At 46.6% G+C, this 5,000-nt stretch overlaps 1 pseudogene; it reads right to left on the reverse strand.

Moving 5' to 3' along the window:
- The window catches only part of LOC124764146, a 10,678-nt pseudogene that overhangs the window by 2,486 nt on the left and 3,192 nt on the right, over nt 1-5,000 (reverse strand).

The raw sequence follows: 5,000 nt of genomic DNA on the forward strand, positions 1-5,000 counted from the left end.
AATTTTTTCTCTGATATCCCTGATATTGTTCATGTGTTCTCCTATAAGTGCTGTAACTTTTTCGTGTTCCCGTTTTTGGATCCAGTGTATTGCTGCATGTTGCCTGATCATTAAATCCAGCGGGTGAAGTCCCATTATTACTAACAAAGCATCCGTTGGTGTGGTGCTGAAGGCACCAACACACCGCATGATTACATTTCGCTGTATTCGTCTGATGACACGTGCTGGTTTCACCTGAGTGAGCCTGTGCGCCCACGCGCTGGAACCATACCCCACAACTGGTATCAGTATACAGTTGTTGTACATTTTGGTTGCCCCTGGGGGCAGATGGAAACGTCTTTGAGCAATACTGATCAGTTTGTTAAATATTGAGAGGGATTTGGTGGCCACATGGTCGATGTGCGGAGCATAGCTCCACGCCTCATCCATGAGGACGCCCAAGTATCTTGCAGACCTAGATCTCGCAACTAATCTATTATCCAGCCGCACGACTGGATCACGGGCCAGCTTTCCTTTTAAGAGAATGTAATTTGATTTTTGTGGTGCAACTTGTAGTTTTGATTTTTGGCACCATTGCATTAAGATCTCAGATGCTTGTACTGTTTTATTCTCTATTTCAGCACGACTATCTCCTTCGACCATGATGAAAAGATCGTCTGCATACGCCACTGCTCCCAGTACCGTGTCGTTCCCATTCAAAGTTGTCAGCAGGGGGTCCATGTTTACATCCCAGAACACGGGGCCACACACAGAGCCCTGCGGGCAGCCCTTCGAGATGTCTTTCAACATCACGGCACCAGGAGCCGTGATTTTCGCAACTCTTTTCCGGCAGTAATCCCTCAGGCAACCATATAGTGCCGCCGGGCACTCCATTTCCCGTAACTGGGAGAAGAGCGCCGGCCACCACAGGTTGTCGAAGGCGCCGGAAATGTCCACCATGATGCCCAGGACATATTTCCTCGTGGATGAGTGCACAGTACTTGCTACTTTATTTATGGCATCAGATGTAGACTTGCCCTTCCTGAACCCGTACTGCAATTCACTCATACCACGAAGAAGCCTGTGGCTAGACAGTCTAGACATCAGAAGCTTCTCAAAGGTTTTGCCCAAAACGTCAAGTAAACAGATGGGCCTATAGGATTTTGCAAGTGTAGGGTCCTTATCTTGTCCCTTTTTTATTATAACTACTTCTGCTGTTTTCCAGCTTGTTGGGAAGCTCCGCATTTCCAAACATCTGTTGTAAATTTTGGCAAGACTTGGTGCCAACTTTTGTGCTATGCACTGCAGTACTTCTGCTGGTATACCATCTGGCCCTGGGGCTTTCCGCCTCGCGAAGGATTTTATTGCTTGTACCACCTCCTCTTGCGAGAAGGGGTAGACTTGTAGGTTGTTGTTGTATATTATTTGATCTTGCTGTCGTATCTCCCTCTGCAGCTCAGTGTCCATGTCAGGTCGGTCGTCCGGTAGGAGCACATGAAGTAACTCCTCAGCAGTTTGTCTCCAGTCAATTGTCATGTCGTCAGTGTCTTCCTTTTTGATTGTGGAGAGCTGCATTGGGGAGTGTATTTTCTCCCTCACGATTTTGTATGGCATGCCCCAAGGGTCCAGGGTAAGATGTTCCTTTACGAAGTCTTCCCAACTCTGCTGTCTATGTTGGTTTAGGGTATCCTTAAAGACCCTCTTCTGTCTTCTATATATGGTGAGATGGAATTGTCTTTCTGCCTGGGCGAAAGCCCTTTGATAGTTCCTGCGTGCTCTACGCATAGACTGCCTGAGCCGCGACAGCTCCGGAGTCCATGGCGCAGTCGCTTTCCGAATGAGACGTCTTTTCACTGGTATCGCTACGGCGATAGCCGTCTTTATAGAGGTAGTTAGGGCCTCTACTGCCTCTTCCACGTTAAATTCAATTCCGAGCTCTGGAGGATCGAACTCCGCCTCCAGAAGGTCCCAATTGGCTCTCCCGTAGTCATAACGCATTGTCCACTCTGCTGGCACGCGGTCCTCCTCCACAGATATGTCGAATTCAATGACATTGTGGTCACTCGTGGTTATAGCGTCATGTGTTTTCCAATTCAAAATTTTATTAGCAATACCCATTGAGGTTAGTGTGATGTCAATAAAAGATGCTGCCCCGGCTCGGCTCCTATAGGTAGGAGGGTTGCCGGGGAGATTCGCAACATTCAAATTTTGTTCCATGATTAAATCTTCTAATTCAATTCCTCTGTGGTCTTGTACCGGGCTGTGCCAGAGCGGTGATTTAGCATTTGCATCCGTTGATATTATTATATGCTTGTCTTGTAAGACTCTTAATGCTGTCCGCAATTGTCCCAGGTAGATATCAATATTATGTCTGTACTGGCAATACAAACTCATTAAATACAAACTGTGTCCTTTTAAATTGACTTCTACAACCGTAAGGTGTGTAGTACATAATTGAGTAATTACAGTTGTTTTGATTAGATTACTTAAAATTATAATTGACGTCATTGGTTGCTGGCCTGAGGCAATCACCTGTGCGTTAACGGGAAAGCCAGGAATCCTTCCCGAGACGGAGTATGGTTCTTGTATTAATAAGATGTCTACTTTGTGTTCCTCTGTTAATCTTCTTAATTCATGTAAGACTAACTGACTTCTCATTGCATTTACCTGAAACACTCTAAAGTGCATCAGGATACCTTGTATGGAAATGACTATTTGGCCAGGTTTGGGCAGGATCAAAAGCGATCCTGCCATACATCATTACCATGTCATTGTATATCTTTTTTAGGTCAAAAACCCTACCCCTTCGAGCAAAAACTTTCGATACGAGTTCCTCTAGTTGTTTGAACTCAAGAGGTATGTTTGCTGCGGCAAGCTGGATGCAATCTGCATCCTCCAGAGCAGGGAATGTTATCCTTCTTCCTCTGGGATACCCGGTTCTCACCAGCTGCCTAAGAGCCACCGTCAAGATTGCTGGATCTTCTAAACGTGATAGTCTTAATGTCTCCTCACATATACCGTAAGTATTCCCAGGGGGACAATTATTATAAGTCCGTTTTCTTACAGAGGAATCTACATCTACAAGGTCAGAGTCTATGTTCTCTTTCTCCTTGCCTCCACCAATTACTTCTACTTTTACAGTTTCCAATACTACTTGTTCTACAGAGTTTTTTGACGTATTTTTTGTGCCACCACCTATTTCAGTTTTGTCTAGTTGCAAGTCTTTTAGTGCTTGATATGTCTTCTCTGCAGAGTGTCCAGCAGCCGAACCGGTGCCGGGCGCCGATGTCCTCCCCCTTGAGGCCAGGAAGCCCCCGACCTGGCAGGAGAAGTCCGCCGCCCCGCCCGACTCCGCCGCCACAGCCGAGACCCCCCTCCTGTCGGCCAGAAAAGACCCGACCTGACAGGAGAAGTCTACCATTTCCGGCTGCACAGCAGGAACTGGAACAAAGTAAGAAGCGTTAATTTCATCATCTTCATCCAAAGATGATTGTGATCTCCACCTTCTCCATCTTTCTGCATCCCGTGCTACTTTGCTAGGTGACTTCCGTTTCTGGACTTTTCGGCTAGTCGCCATAGTCAGTCCTTTGAATCAATCTTTGTAGTAACAACTTGTATGTCATGCACTCCCTTCCTGGGGAGTGACAGACCCTTTTTCTGTACCTACAAGGGATGCAAGTTTCTCGTTTATCACAAGATTTTTTGTCATGGCCATCCTCGCCACATCTTCCACAGACTGAGTTTTGGAAATTACAATACTTGGCCACATGGCCATAATCCTGGCACTTTGTGCATTTTGCCAGTGCTGTATAGTCTTTAACTGAAATCGCTGTGTATCCTATATATAATTTATTTGTTTTGACTATTATTTTTCTGAGATCGGGTGCCACCTCTACGGCATGATGTACCGTAGGCCGATCTCGTGGCCCTGTTTTAAAACGTAACTTGAATTTCTCAATAAATTCTTCTTTAGTCATGATTTCCTCAAAGTTCTGTTCATACGCACAATTGATGACGTCGTCCTGCGACATGTACGTCGGGACGTCGTACATCATCATAAGTGGTCTTCGTTTCTTTGGTTTCTCGCAAACAAAGGAGTCATTTAATTTCTTGTTTGCTAATAGTTTGTCACAGTCCTCAGTTGAGGCTAATTCAACTATTAGTATGTTTTTGGTCGTTCTGACATTGTTTATTTTAATTTTGTCTGTTCTCGGATTAATACTTTTCTCAAAATTCTCTTTAGCCTTCTTAACGTCTTCACCTTTTTTCGGTTTGACAAAAATGGTTGGTACAGTTTTCTCTATGTTCTGTCTTATTGTTTCTTGAACTGTCTTTTTAGGTTGGGTCACTGCTGCAACTGCAGCATACGACCTTTGCGGTTTCTGTAGTTCATTGCGGAGCCGCTCATTTTCGGCTTTCACTTCCGCATACTGTCCTTCTAGTTTAGCGTGGGCAAGAGCCCAATTGGCTATGTCCTCTTTCAATGCCCTAATCTGGTCGGCATTTATTTTTCCATGCCTGACACTCCGATCCAATAATCGGAGGAAGGAGGCATGTCTTTCCATAACTGACTGATTCGGATTTCTCTCGTCAATAAGAGCATCATGCTCCGAAAGCGCCGATTCACTCTCCGTTTGTTCTGCCATGTTTGCCAAGAAGAGTGAAAAAATTGGGGCCCGTCTGTTACCCCCGACCGGCACCTCTGGCATGGGGGGGGGCTAATGGCAGCTCGCCCACCGGTCCCGCCCCTGGACCAAGGGCACACGTGAGCTGCTAGGTTGAGCGTGCCGTTTCCAACACACTCGTCCTCTTCGACGGCCTTGCCATCGCAGTTTTCATCCCTCCCTCCCCGGCAAGTGCCCCCCGCACTCCGGGAAGGCGGATTCACCTTCCGTCCTTCGCCCCTTACTAGGCCGAGCTCCCACTCATGGCCAAGGACCCGGCCCTACTCAGGTGCCGGGTCGGTCACCCAGACTTTCAGGGGTCTGGACCCAGCTAACCTAGCCGGGGACATGTCACCA

Source organism: Schistocerca piceifrons, unplaced genomic scaffold, assembly GCF_021461385.2.
Source record: "Schistocerca piceifrons isolate TAMUIC-IGC-003096 unplaced genomic scaffold, iqSchPice1.1 HiC_scaffold_627, whole genome shotgun sequence".
In the NCBI taxonomy this organism is placed as follows: domain Eukaryota; kingdom Metazoa; phylum Arthropoda; class Insecta; order Orthoptera; family Acrididae; genus Schistocerca; species Schistocerca piceifrons.